This window comes from Pseudorca crassidens, chromosome 18 (genome assembly GCF_039906515.1).
Source record: "Pseudorca crassidens isolate mPseCra1 chromosome 18, mPseCra1.hap1, whole genome shotgun sequence".
NCBI lineage: Eukaryota > Metazoa > Chordata > Mammalia > Artiodactyla > Delphinidae > Pseudorca > Pseudorca crassidens.
The window spans coordinates 62938134-62953881 of record NC_090313.1 but is presented as its reverse complement, the minus strand read 5'-3'; the positions used below and the strand labels follow the sequence as shown (position 1 = coordinate 62953881).

General features: G+C 39.7%; 1 protein-coding gene across 1 annotated transcript in view; it reads right to left on the bottom strand.

Annotated features, from left to right (window-relative positions):
• Positions 1–15748, bottom strand: part of LOC137210905 (uncharacterized) — a 719095-nt gene that overhangs the window by 612942 nt on the left and 90405 nt on the right. The window lies entirely within an intron of this gene.

The window sequence follows — 15748 nt, the reverse complement described above, 5'->3', positions numbered from 1 at the left end:
TGGTTTTGCATGTGTTTCTATTGAAGAGGCTGAGAAACATCATAAGCTGCAAGTTGATCAGAAGATTGATACCCCTTAAAGAGCAATGGATGGACTGGGCAACCGTGGTATATATTTAAACAAAAGGGTTTAAGGAATATGCTCCTTACATCAGTGGAAGACTTTCCAAAAGTCGTGTGTGGTCTGCACCATGCTTTCCCAATTTATTAGTGCTGTTCAAATATAACAGTAGAATCAACTCAATGTGTGTGCTGGAAATTCCAGCCCCTTTTCCAAAAACACTCTCTTGTCATCACCTCAGACACTGCCATTGTAATCAATGTCATATTCCTGACAATAAAATGGCAGAGGAAGAGGAAGAAGAAAAACTACTGCTCAGAAACCTAACCACTACCAAACCCAACACCTCCAAATTAGGGTTCTTGCAAAGTTACCAGCTCTCTCTGAAGTGAATCACTCCAACTTGGGGCTCATCCTGTATGACTGGGTGAGGACATTTTTCCAAGTGTCACAAGCTAGGACACATCAGTTGTGGGGCCTTATTATTCCACCCTATAACTCCACCAAAACAGCTTTCAGTAAGGCCAACAAGACCTGAGATGACCATATGTCCAGACCTTGTCTTACTAGATTTCTCAGCAGCAGTTGAACATAGTGACCACTGCTCCCTTGAAGACTTCTCTTCCTTTGGTTTCACTGACATCACTCTCCAGGTTTTCCTCTCGGCTCTTTACCGTTCCTCCTCACTTTCTCTTAATAGCTCCTTCCTTTCTGCCTGGCCTTTAAATGTTGAAGTTACTCAATATTTGATCCTAAAAGGTCACCCTCCTTCTCACCCCATATTCCTTCCCTAGGTCTTCAATGGCCACCACTCTGCGCAATTCCAGGAGACACTATGCACACCATGGTCTATGTAACTGGTTCCCCCTCAAGTTGTACAGTGCGTGGCTTGTGTGGCCATAAGGGCAGTTCTATCCACTCCTGTGGCTTTAATTACCATATATACATTACAGACTGCAAAATGTTTATCTCAGACCCAGCAATGCTGAAATTCAAACCCACATGTATTTACAACTGACTACTTGACACCCACTTGTTCATCTCGAAGGCATTTCAAAGAGCACGTCCAAAACTGAACCCATGCTCTTCCCAGACAAGTCTGGTCCTCCCTCAGCATTCCTTGTCTTGGTGAATGGCACCAGCATCCATCCAGTTGCCCAACCTAGAGCCCTGAGGGCATTCTTGTCAATTCCCTCTCGGGCACCATCAACAAATGATCTGTTTGCATGCGTGTTTGTGATCTGTCTCCCTCCACTACAATGTAAGCCCTTTGAGAGCTGAAATCTCTCTCATTCACCATCATGCCTCCAGAGCTAGAGGTATGTCTGGAATAAAATATTTGTCTACTGAAATAATAAAGCCCTATTGACTTTACCTGCTATCTATCTCTTAAGTCATCTCCATCACCACCCAGTAGCCTTGCCTAGGTTGCTCCCTCAAGCTTCCCCTTTTTTTTAGTTAATGCCTGTTTATCTTTCAGACCTCAACTCAATATAACTTCCTCAGGGAACTTCCTCTGATGTCCCAAACTGGGTCAGGCCCCTTTAGATGCTATCACAGCTTTTCTTACTTAACACTTCTTTCCCTGTCTTTTCTCCGCAACATTTTTATCTTTTGTATTGGGTTGGCCAAAAGGTTCCTTCGGTTTTTAAGTAAAAGACACATTTTTCATTTTCACCAAGAACTTTATTGAACAACGTATTCACCCTTTTGTCCCACTACCTTCTCCCATTTTTCAGGCAACTTCATAATTCCTTCTTCCCAAAACTTTTTATCTTTTTGAGCCAAGAACTGTTCCAGGTGCCTTTTACAGTCTTCCAGGGAACTGAAATTTTTTCCATTAAGAGAATTTTGTAAAGACTGAAATAAATGGAAATCTGAAGGTGCCATGTCTGGTGAAAGTGGTGGATGAATCAGAACTTCCCAGCCAAGCTGTAACAGTTTTTGCCTGGTCATCAAAGAAACATGCGGTCTGGCATTATCCTCATGGAAGATTATGAATTTTCTGTTGACTAATTCCAGACGCTTTTCATCAAGTGCTGCTTTCAGTTGATCTAATTGGGAGCAGTACTTGGAATTAATCGTTTGGTTTTCCGGAAGGAGCTCATAATAGAGGACTCCCTTCCAATTCCACCATACACACAACATCACCTTCTTTGGATGAAGACCGGCCTTTGGTATGGTTGATGGTGGTTCATTTTGCTTGCCCCACGATCTCTTCCATTCCACATTATTGTACAGTATCCACTTTTCATCCCCTGTCATAATTTGTTTTAAAAACGGAATGTTTTTGTTACGTTTCAGTATAGAATCATATGGAGAAATATGGTCAAGAAGGTTTTTTTCTCTTTACTTTTGTGGAACCCAAACATCAAAGTGATGAACATAACCAAGCTGGTGCAAATGATTTTCAATGCTTGATTTGGATATTTTGAGTATATCGGCTATCTCCCTCGTGGTATAACATTGATTGTTCTCCATTAATGTCTCGATTTGATCGCTATCAACTTCAACTGGTCTACCTGACCATGGAGCATCGTCCAGTGAGAAATCTCCAGCAAGAAACTTCGCAAACCACTTTTGACACGTTCGCTCAGTCACAGCACCTTCTCCATACACTGCACGAATCTTTTTTTTTTGCATTTCAGTTGTGTTTTTACCTGTTCTTGAAATAATAAAGTATAATATGCTGAAAATGTTGCCTTTTTCTTCCATCTTCAATATTAAAATGGCTACATAAAAATTCACCAATTTTGATGAGTTTTTTTTTAAATGCATGCTGATATGACAGCTGTCACAATACAATCTAACAAAATTGTTTTGAATGAAGTTAAAGACAACTAAGTGCTACTAGAGCCATGTTACAGGAAGAAAAGAACAAACATTTTGGCCAACCCAATATAATTTCTATCAAAGTCATTCTTCACTTTTCCATTCCTTCAAAATTCTTCATTAATTCATCCAAAAAAAACAGAAAGGTGCCAAATCTCAGCTATTGATCTGGGTGCTGAGAATCCTGAGAGAATAAGTCTGAATAAGTAGTTCAGAGAAGGATAAGAGATAAGGACATGTAAAAAAAAAAGTAATACATTATGCAATATCTGCAAATATAGAGATATATACAAAGTACAGAAGAAAAGGTGATTAATCCCATCCAGGTGAGGGTGGCCAGAGAAGTCTCATTGAGTACGTGTTGCAAGGAAGATCTTCCACTCGTACTTCCTCAAAGACTATTCCTACATTCAAAGGATTGGTGCAAATCGTTTAAGTTTTCAATATTTTCTTTTAACCCAACCCTCAAGGTCAGCTCTAGACAGTTTGAGTCTGGAAGACCTTGCCATCCACCTCCAAGACCTCCCCTTTCTATGGACCTCACAACACCTTTAAACATCTTCATTATTCTTAATTTCTGTTCACTTTCCCCACTCCAACAAGTTTTTTGCCCATCTTCCCCTTTCTCTTTCTTCAAAAAGTAATCTGTTGCACTCACTCCCGTAAATGTTTTATATCTTCTTATGGTAGGCAAGTTTTGTAAGAGGCCCTTGAGAGAAATTGCTGTCCTAAGAAATGAGTCTCCATATAAGAATGGAGGATCTGCTCCAAGTCTTTTCATTCACACCAACAGACAAGACCTTGTATTCTGCCTAGAAGTAAGGCCAACACCGCAAGAACAAATATGGCTTTCCAAGTTTGCTAAGTGTGTGTGCTTCTTGGGTTATTTCTTTCCAGCAAATATGAAAGCAACTTGAAATGATTATCACACTTGACTTTTGCAAAAGAATATTGCCTATTACGAAAGATACTAAGTTTCAGGGAAAATCCAACAACACTCAGCTCATCTGTGATATTTACCTGGACCATTCTTCCCCTCTCTTCATGCTTGGTGAACTCATATCCTTCACTCAGCCTCAGCTCAAACCCTTTCTCCTCTCCTGACTCTCACTCTTATGGTGGCCTGTGCCTCCCCTTTCAAAATACTTACACTCATGTAGTTACTTATTTAATCTTCACAAGAGATGTGTGTGCCTTGTTTTATCTGTATCTCCCAGGACTTAACACCAGTGCCTGGTACATAGAAGATCCTCAAAGCCAGTATTTATTGAATTGAATTGCTATATCTATGTCCTCTACATACTTCTATTGCTACAACCATCACACTATATTGTAATTTATTTGTTTTCATGTCTATCTACTTCCCTTCACAGTAAGTCCTTTCAAAGAAATCATAAAGTATTAAGTTTTGAATACGTAGAGACTAGCGCATTGCCTGTGCCCTCAATAAATGTGGAAAGACGGGAGGGAGGGGGGGAAGTCTGACTGGTTGACATTTCTACAAATCCAATGAAGTCTTAATAATAACAAATCTATATGTCTGTAAGGAATCACAACAAACATTGTAAAAGTAGGGAATCAAGCTCTCAGTTTTTGAAGACTCAAAGACTCAGAAATAACTCCCAACCTCTTGAAAGGGTCTTTAGTCAGCATGTTTACCAGGACCTATAGCATTCTGATTGCCCTCCTTGCAAAGAAGATAAGGAAGACCTAACATTACTGAGCACCTACTATATGCCAGGTGCTTTGCATACAGCATAGTTGATTCAGCAAGAGCCTAGCTGAATACTGAGTTGCTATTAGGTACCAGGCATGTGACTTGGGGATCAGAGATTTGTTAGTATCAATTTTAAAAATATGACTTCTATATACTCAGTATCTTGTAGTAACCTATAATGGAAAAGAATCTTAAAAAGAATATATATATATATATATATATATATATATATATATCTGAATCACTTTGCTATACACCTGAAAATAATACAACATTGTAAATCAACTGTATTTCAATATAACTTTTTAAAAAATATGACGCCTAGAACTGAGCACAATATTTCTGTTGTGTTCTGACCAATTTGGGAGTTTAGTATGCTCTATCTCTACTACTTCAGCCTAGGATTCCACGAGACCATTTCACAGCTACAGCCTTTGGGTTGCCTAACACAGTGCTTGTGGTTAGTTAACTAACTCTGTCTAAGACCTTTCCAATTTAAATACCTTCAAGTCAGGTTTTCCACAGCTTGGACTGGGTCAATTGATTTCAAAACCTAAATTGGATAGTTTACACTTTTTTGCTTTACATTAATTTCACCATCTCTCAAGCCTGTCAAAAATGTTTAATTCTTGATTCTATCATCAAACATATAAGAGTGACAGCCTGAGACCACAAAGTGACCTCAGGCAAGTCTCTTAACTTCTCTGAACGGGGCTGCCAAGTTGAACAACTCCAGAAGCCTCATTCACATCACACTCTACGTGAATGGCACCTTCTGAAGTTGTGCAGTGGCCCAAGCTCAGGATCTGCCTTGCTCCTCTGTAAAATCAACGGGTTGGACCAAAACCTCATTCTATGCTTTGGGGGGTCATACTTTTGATAAATATTTCTTCTATGCTTTCATCCTATTTAATGATAAAATTACAGACTAGAAGCAAAATACAGAGGAGCATGTGTGTACCCCAGGTTTCATTTTGCATTCTTGGGAGGCTGTGTTAAGTAGGTCAACAGTCATCCCTCACTTCCTTTAGAGCACCACAGGCCTTCGAGAGAGTGGAAGACAGCAAATTGCCACTTCCTTGTCACACTCTTGAGCAAAGTCCTCATGAGCTACGATGTGTGACAATGTGAAACATATATTCTGAAAATCCCTGAAAGAAAAGAGCTAACAATCTTATCAACCAAGGGAATAAAATAAATGGTCTGAAATTCACTGTTATTTGGCATTGTGATCTGTTATGTGCCTTTCTCTTTTGGTTTTGCTAGGCGAACACCCATAACAGTGAAACATGATTGGATGTTCCTGAAAAGACAGGGAAATGTCATGCAACATAGTGCTTGTTGACGATGAAACCAATAGTGCTATATTTCTTTCTTACTAATTATATTTCCTGAAAAATGGGTAGTAAATTAATAAATGACTCAATGAAAGGAAATAGGATAAATGTGCTATTACATATAAAAGTCAAAAAGCAGCATGTAAAAAAGCCCTACCTGCAATGGGAAAGAGCTTAGTGAGTTGGAAGGACTGAACGAAACCAGAGTGGGAGCAGCACAGTGGTCAAGTGGAAGAGTGGTCGAAGATGAACCAAGGGGGACCAGATCATATGTGTTTGTAGGCCATGTTAAGGATCTTGGGCTTTATCACAAGTGTGATTGAATACCTTTGTCCAACAGTAGAAGAATGGGTTAGTAAATTAGGTTATAGCAACACCACAGAATACTACCCATCACTGATTTCCAAAGTGTGTTCTAAGCACTTACCTGTGGAACAGATGTTTTATTGTGTATTTTTTTATAGTTTCATGTTAAAATTAATTTGAAGAAAATGAGTTATACTATCCTCTTTTTTATTAAATCCTATGACAATATTATAGGCTTTGGAAAATCCTACAGTAAAGGAATGTGTTTACTTTTACAGCTTTCCAAACTTATTTGATCTCAGAGATGTTTTCTTTTCCCTAAAGTGACGTTGGCTAAAATCTAGAGATTTTAGCTAGCTAAATTTTTCTAGCTAAAGAAACTAGCATTTGTAAAATATCTCTTGGTAAATATTGTTATATATCCATTTTAGATGATCATATATAGAGAGTCTGTAGGAAAACAAAAACATCCCATGATTACAACTATCTGAAAATAAGCATGTATGGGAAGGTAACATGGAACAATTAAAATATCTGTTGGTTAGGATGACAGATATATCAGTGATTTGATTTCTCTATTAAGTTTTTCTTTAGTTTGGATATTAAATCATTTTTTCAATTAAAAATTATAAAGCAGTAAAAAGTTATGAGAGCCATATTTTTTAAACATATTTGAAGTTTTGCCAGTTGAATCAATTCACAGACTGCTGCACAAATTTCACTTCATTAGTGTGTCCAGAGACTATGCAAGCTACATTTTATGGAGAAGAAACCAGTCATCATAATACCAGTTCTAATCCCCTTGCTAGCAGGTTGATCTAATTAACATCCCTTAATTGGATGAATTAATTTAAACTAAAACACAACTTGATTCATGCCTTAACTACAACATCCTTCATAGGATTCATAAAATCCTCTGAACTTACCTTTCAATCCTATTACTACCCAGAAAGCCATTTCAAAGAGTATTTCATATATACAGATCAAAATCCTTTATAACTTTGATGTTGGGGCCAGAAATTAAATCCTATATATTCATTCATTCCTTCATTCATTCAACAGACATTTAATGAAAGCACTAGACTATGCCTAAGAATATAAAAACTTAAAAAGACAAATTCTTATCTACAATGAATTCTCAGTAAGTGATACAGACATGCAAAAAATTGTAATATAGAGGGCTTCCCTGGTGGCACGGTGGTTGAGAGTCCGCCTGCCGATGCAGGGGACACGGGTTCGTGCCCCGGTCCGGGAAGATCCCACATGCCGCGGAGCGGCTGGGCCCGTGAGCCATGGCCGCTAAGCCTGTGCGTCCGGAGCCTGTGCTCCACAACAGGAGAGGCCACAACAGTGAGAGGCCCGCGTACTGCAAAAAAAAAAAAAAAAATGTAATATAGAATAAATACTCTAATTTTGGTATGTATTGTCATAATGCTGGTACAAAGAACAGAAATGCCAGTTCTTCCCAGAATAGGGAGAGTAGGTCAGAAAGGCTTCAAAGAGGATGAGATGTTTGAGCCACATCTTCAAAAATGAGCATGAGTTTGCCAGGTGGGTGAGGTTGGGAACACTCCAGTCAGAGAAGAGGGTGTACAAAGCATGGATGTAGGATTCAGGGCAAGAACGAGATAGGACATAGTAAGAGGGCACGGGGAAACCTGCCATGGAACCATCAAATAAGATACAGATTAACAAATGACCATATACATTTGGATTGTAGATGGTAGCACCTACTACAAAGCAAGAGCAGGCTCAGAGAACCAAGGAGGAGGGTTCAAATTGCAATAGATTGAAGAGTAAATAAAGGTCTCAGGAAGCACACTCAAGACCCAGTTACAGGTGGGGTAACATTTTGGCAAGTGATACTCTTAACTCAGGTAATAAGTAGGTTCTTATGATGGGATTATGTAGTGCATTAATGATAACAAAATGTATTTTGTAACTCTGGACTTCTAACATGTAGCACTGACAGAATCAAACATATAGATGACCCTTAAGAGTTCAAACAGTTCATCCTTTCACTTCTTTAAAAACAATAGCACTGGGCTTCCCCTGTGGCGCAGTGGTTAAGAATCCACCTGCCAATGCAGGGGACACAGGTTTGAGCCCTAGTCTGGGAAGATCCCACATGCTGCAGAACAATTAAGCCTGTGCACCACAACTACTGAAGCCTGCATGCCTAGAGCCCGTGCTCTGCAACAAGAGAAGCCACCGCAATGAGAAGCCCACACATCGCAATGAAGAGTAGCCCCTGCTGCAACTAGAGAAAAGCCTGTGCACAGCAACAAAGACCCAACTCAGCCATAAATAAATAAATTTATTTTAAAAAAATAATAGCACTTCATGACAGATTGTAAATAAATACTGATATCCTCAAATGAAAATGCTATGCAAATATAAAGGGTGATTTGTTAAATCCACTTCAAGTACAAAGACTCCTAAAGTACATGGCAGAGAAACGTGTGATCTGCGATCTTTGATGAAACAAAGAGGAGAGTGGTGCATATTCATAGTGATACTACACTTTGAGTGTTTTCAGCATTTCCCTAAAGGTTGCAGAACACTTTGTAAGTATGTTTACTCTCGTATGAAGAGAGTGGTCTGTGCTCACATTCAAAGAAAGGTAAAGAGGTGACATTATAAAAGGCAAGAACTGCAAGGGACCTTAAGCATCATCTATCCAACCTCTTCATTCTATGGATGAAGAAACAGAATCAGAGAGGTTAAGTAGGTTGCCCACAGTTCACACAGTGAATCAGAGCTCAAACCAAGATTGCAACCCAAGCCAAGATCCCCACTTCCAGTAGTCAGGTGCATTTGTTTTCACTGTGCCCTCCTGGCCTGTGCCAAAGGCCGAAACTAAGTCAGAAACAGAGCTAAAAGAGTTAAAAGTAGAGTCAACAATACAGTGATCCTATTACCCTTGGGCTTGTAACTGAGCATGCGTTTTAGAGTGAGCATGGGGGAAGGGAGAGTCACTGTGAACTGCTGCTACATGCCAGTCACTTTGCTGGATGCTTGCATACACTCACAACACGTGATGCAAGATTATTCTCTCATCATTTCATAGTCAGTGAGTAAATAAATATTTCCTGGGGGCTCCTATGTGCCAAAGACAGTTCTAGTCCTAGAGATCACATCACATTGAACAAGACAGAGTTCCTTCATAGAATTACATTCTAGTTGGGGGAGATGGAAAATAAACCAGTCAACTAATGAGTACCCTAGAGAGTATTAAGTGCTAGACAGAGAAATAAAATGAAATGATGCAATAGAGAAGAAAAGGTGGGAGAGTGGGCACTGCCTCACCTAGTTGGGTCTTTTCCTTACTGGGTGATAAAAAGCAATCAGGCATGAACCTTCACACAAAAGACATAAAGATGGCCTAGAACCTAATGCCCAGGGATAAAACCGAGTCAGAAGTCAGGGCAGGGCATGTGTGAACGTGTGTGGAGACACAGTGTGTCCAAATATCACCAACAGAAGCAGGAGAGAATGGGCTGAGGACAGCTCAAAAGAATTTTCTGTAACAATTTGCTGCTGTTTCCTGTGGCTTTTACTAAGCTGAGCAACTTAATATGCCATGGCTTTCACTCTGTGGCCTTCATTCTTCAAGGCTCTAATAATATCCAATGCCCCACCCCTCTTCTCTCCATCTGACTTCTTTCCTCTTTTAACTAGGTATAACTGTTTCACAACCAATGGGCTGAAGTAAAGGTGATAGAGAATGACTATCAGGACCCCCATGCTAATCACAGCATTTCCTGGACCAAGACCGATGGGACAAAGTGGTGGAAATGCTAGTCTAATGGGCATTCCACTAAGCATAAGCAGATTGAACCCAAAGTCAGTACAATACCATCAGGACTTCTTAAGGGAAAACAGCAATGAGATGTTGGAATTAATTTGAGGCCTCTGACACTGACAGAGCTGGAAGCAACACGAAGCTCAAAAAGTCCATCTGCTTTGGGAATGTTAAAAGGAAACACTTGTTTGGAAAGAATTTTTAAGTGTGAAAAAGAAAAACTATTTTCGGTGGAATTTGTGAGCAGTGAGCCTGACCACACACTGGGGACTGAGAGAAGATGTATCACTGAGGGAACTGGGTTCAGCTCCCAGCACTTTTCATGCCCAGCACCCAATTGAGAAATCATGTGCTGTGATTAATGTCTGCAATGGGCCAAACAACTCCACTGGGTATGAATCAGACTCTCAAATCCAATCTCGGTTTTATTTCCATGCTTCCTTCTCCTCGTCCCAGCATCCCTTGTGTTTCTTTATTCTGTGGTGACTGTGTACACTTTAAGAACTACACTCCTTGGGTTTAACTGTTTCATAAATCACTTCCTCATTTTCCATTGTGTAAAACCAAGTCCACACGGAACGCTGCACTCCAGTGAGAGGGTTCCAACTGAATCCACTAGACTATACTTCCTGTAACACATCCCAAGACCAAGTTAAAGTCCACAGGCTAAAGGACCCCACACCTGCAGGGAGTCTACCCACTCCATGTCTGGGCTACCTGTGGCGTGTTTTATCACATCTCTCCCTACGCTTAGCATCTGGATGGACACTGTCTTTTATCTGCCTTGTTGGCGTGGTATGCAGGAACATTTTGGATCCTGGGGGTAAAAGATTATATACTGTTCTAACTTATCTTCCTGGATAGCTTTTTCTACCACTGCATCAAGCACCAGTGAATCCTAAAAAGTGCCCTTCTCGTGATCAATAGGCATTGAAAAACGTCCAGTCATCCCCCAAATTCCATCATCATGTTGCATCCGTGAAGATGAGGTGACAATGGTATAAGCACCCTATAACGAAGTTACAAGAGGCTAACTCCCAAGACTGGGGAAGCAGAAACACATCTGGGAAACCTCTAGATGCTCAGAGTTAAGGATGCCTTCCTAGTCTGAAACCTCCATTTCCTATCCCTTGATTTGCTAACCCAGCAAGACAAAACTCTCCTTTGCTTCTCAGTGAAAGCTCCTAATAATATATTCCATATGACCATTGCCCTTGGAATGGTTAGTTTTCCACTTAAAGCTAAGGCAACTTTGCCTTCATAATATTTTAAATGTGAAAGTTCTTTGCCATTTGAAGATATTAGAGACATAAATTTGGAAATGATTTTTGTGGAGTGACAATAACCATAGATATCTCCTACTGATAATTCTTCATCAAGATGAAGGAGAAAAACTTTAAAATATTTCAGGTTAGATTTACAGTGTTCAGTACAAACTACTATGTATAACATAAATATTTTATACATAGTATTTTATGCTATGTACAAAATAAATATGTACAGTGTTCAGTACAAACAACTATGTATAAAATAAATATGTATAAATTGTACTATGTATAAAATAAATATGTATAAAATAAAAGTGAGAAAAAAAATTGTGTATAAAATAAATAAGCTGCAAGGATATACTGTAAAACACAGGGAATATAGTCAATATTTTATAATAACTTTTTTTTATAATAACTTTAAATGGAGTATAATCTATAAAAATCACTATGTTATATACCTGAAACTAATGTAATATTGTAAATCAACTATATCTCAATAAAAAATAGATTTTAATATATTCTTTAGGTATAAACATGATATTTCAGGTAATCACTGAAAATTATCTCAGTTCAACTTTTTCCACTGCAATAAAGGAAACTTTATGATAGTGAGCTATGGGATTTCCCTGGTGGCACAGTGGTTAAGAATCCGCCTACCAACACAGGGCACACGGACTTGCCAATGTGGTCCGGGAAAATCCCACATGCTGCGGAGCAACTAAGCCCGTGCACCACAACTAGTGAGCCTGTGTGCTGCAACTACTGAAGCCCGCATGCCTAGAGCTCGTGCTCTGCAACAAGAGAAGCCACTGCAGTAAAAAGCCCGCACATCTCAAGGAAGAGTAGCCCCTGCTCGCTGCAACTAGAGAATGCCCATGTGCAGCAACGAAGATACAATGCAGCCAAAAAAAACATAAGATAGTGAGCTATACAAATGACAAAATATGACATGACATAATGTAATATAATATATACATAAAATGTATATAAATATATAAACAATATCTATAGCCTAAAGGTTTAAAGCTTAAGAGATCATATTTTAAAAATTTGCAGCTCACCTTATAATCTAATTTTCTCATTTCGGATCTGCTGGATCAAAGATATGGAATGAAGAACCATGATTTTGCATGACTATATATAATATTTTGTAGCATACATGTAGTAAATTGTATGTTTTGTTTTATTAAACATAATGACATACTGTGCAAGCTTCATGGATATACAGTCAATCCTCATTTTTCACGGATTCCATATTTGCAAGTTCCTCTACTTGCTAAAATTTATTTGTTAAGCCCCAAAGCAATACTCAACAGCACTTTCATGGTCATTTGAAGACATGAGGGGCAGTGAAAATTTTGATTCGCCTGGTGCACACGTTCCCAGCTGGGGTCAAACAAGACAATACTCTACCTTCTTGTTTCAACTCTTACGGTATAAACAAGTATCCTTTTCAAGGTCAACTAAGTTCCACGTTTTTCACATCGTTGTGCTTTTTTTTTTTTTTTTTTTTTGCTGTATGCGGGCCTCTCACTGTTGTAGCCTCTCCCGTTGCAGAGCACAGGCTCGGGACACGCAGGCTCAGCGGCCATGGCTCACGGGCCCAGCCGCTCCGCGGCATGTGGGATCCTCCCGGACCGGGGCACGAACCTGTGTCCCCTGCACCGGCAGGCGGACTGTCAACCACTGCGCCACCAGGGAAGCCCCGTTGTACTTTTTATTCGTAATTTCACTGTTTAACATGACCCCAAACATAGAGCTGAAGTGCCGTCTAGTGTTTCTAGGTGCGAGAAGGCTGTGATGTGCCTCCCAGAGGACAGACCTGTTAGATAAGTCATTCAGGCATCAGTTACAGTGCTGGTGGCTAATGAATATATTAAATAAATCATCTAAACAGAAACACACCTAAAACAAGGTTTTGTATTGATCGATGACAAAAATGTGACCACAGAGTGGTAGGAACTGAACCTCATGTTTCCCCTAAAAGCAATGATTCAGTATTCACTAATTCAGCGGTCGAAGTGACTTTACAGAACAGAACTCCTATGAATAATGAGGATCAACTGTATTAAATTTAAAATAAGCTCGTCTGTTACCACAAATGCTTTCCAGGGTTTCCATGATTCCCACCTCGAAGGCTCAAGGAGTATGACTATGGAGTTCTCTTTCCACTGACCCTACCTTAGAGCTATTAAAATGGGTTTCTTTACGCTGCTTATCAGATGGTGCTTCCCAGGGGCAAGGGGCCAGGAGGAAACTCCTGACCAGCAACCCCTGGGGGCCTGAACAGGGTTTCCTACAGAGGGAAGCCCTCTAACCAGAGCTGTCATGAGGAACCACGGGCAGCTCCCAGAGGCTGCATCCCACACAGAGTCACATCAGGACTAAGGTGTGTATTCCGTGACCAGATCATCACACCTGAATGGGGCAAGATGAGAAGGGAGAGTCAAGAGGAGAACCAAGATGGTCAGAAAGTGATCTGGGCAGAGGTTCAAAGGGAAGATAGGAAGGCAGAGTCTGGAGGGACGACTGTGTCTGGATCAGGAGTCCCCTGAGAAGTTAGAAGTGGGGATGGTGACCTCTGGCCTGAGGGAGGGGAGCTGCTGAAGTGCTGACAGGGAGCGGACAATGCCGACAGCTACCTGAGTAACCTCCGAGGGAGGTGGACAAATCAACTCCAAGGTTCCTTTCAGCCCCTTGGGTGTATGATGACAGGGTGATGATAAAGAAGAACAGTGCCGGTTGGCAGATCAGCTCTGTTAATTTTTATTGAAATTCTTGCTTGCATTCAGAACCCTTAAAAGAGAAACAAGTGTCCTTTGGGGACCACAGTTTCCCCAGTCTCTAGTAGTACTGTAGTGTATATACAAAACATCGTATATGTTTTGTATTTAAGCTGTAAGAAAAAGGGATACAAAGAATTTTTTTTAATGTCTGGTTATCTCCAAATTATTACATCAGTCTAGTCTCTTTTTAACTTTTATTATAAAATTTCTCAGTCATACACAAAGTACAGAGAATCATCTAATAGACTCTTATGGACCCACCACCCAGCTTCAATCATTTTCAACATTTTAGCCCAGCTTTTTTCATCCTCTTATTTGATTAACAGAGCTTTCATATATTTTCTCACTCAACAAGTATTTACTGAGCAGCTGCCATGTCAGGCACTTTTCAAGTACTGGAGATACATGAGTGAAAAGAAGAAAACAGGCAAAAAATACCTGCTGTCAAGAAGCTTACATCCTAATAAGATGAATAGTAGTAGCTAATTTTACTGAGAGCCATGGGGCATCACTGTTTGGGACACTTTTTCATTTCATTTAATCCTCACAAGAACCCAATGAGATAGGTGCTTTTATTGTCTTCTTTTACTGATGAGGAAATTGTAGCACAGAGAGGTTAGGTAATTCACCCAAGATCACACAGCTACCAAATGTAGATGGGGTTCAGATTGGCTCCAGAGTCTGTGCTCTTAACCACCATGCATTAATGCTTCTCTATGCCTCAGTAGGTCTTGCCTCCTTCAAAAATCGCTTCTCTGCAGAATCCTGGGCTTCTCTGACTTCTCCAATATGATGAGGATTACAAGAACAAGGTAGATGTTTACTACATAACCCTTTTTTTCCATTCATATTGACCTCATAGAATCTTTAGGTTAACAAAGCTGTTGCCATTTGTCCTTGCTGGTCCTACTTCCTCTTAAAAGACATGTCTTTTGTAGATTCCAATTCAAATATCATAGCAAATTAAAATACTTTTTTGTATCTATAAAAACACTACATTTTCTATCCTAATATTAAGAACAGCTAACATTCATTGAGGCTTTGTTATGTACCAGGCACTAGGCTGAGTACTTTAAGTGCCTTTATAGAGACCTCGTAACAATGCTATACGATAAATATTATTATCCCCTTGCTACAGATGAAGAAATGGAAGCACAAACAGATTGTGTAAACTACCCAAGTTCTCATGGCTAGAAAGTGGCAGAACCAGAACTTGACTTTATTCCACATTCTTTCTTTCTTTCTTTTTTTAGTGAAACAAGTAAAGTGTTTATTAGGAGGGGGAAAAGTACGCGTGAATAGACACACGGGCAGGCTCAGAGAGCTATTCCACATTCTTAAATACACTACCCCCTCCTCCATCTTAGAGGAATTCTCTATACTATAAAATACAGGACTCTTTTGCTGGTTCAGCAGAAATATTTTACATGTATCATACAATCTTTTTCAACACAAAGCTTTTCAGCTTTGTATTGCCCTACACTACATTTCAAATTGCATTAAAAACTTTATTTAGTTCTCCAAACGGTCCTGGGAGTATTAATATTTTGATTAATTATCTCATCCTATTTTATCATTCAAGACTGGGGTAAACCAACAGAAGTGGAGTCTTTATGACTAAGCCAAGCTCTCATATT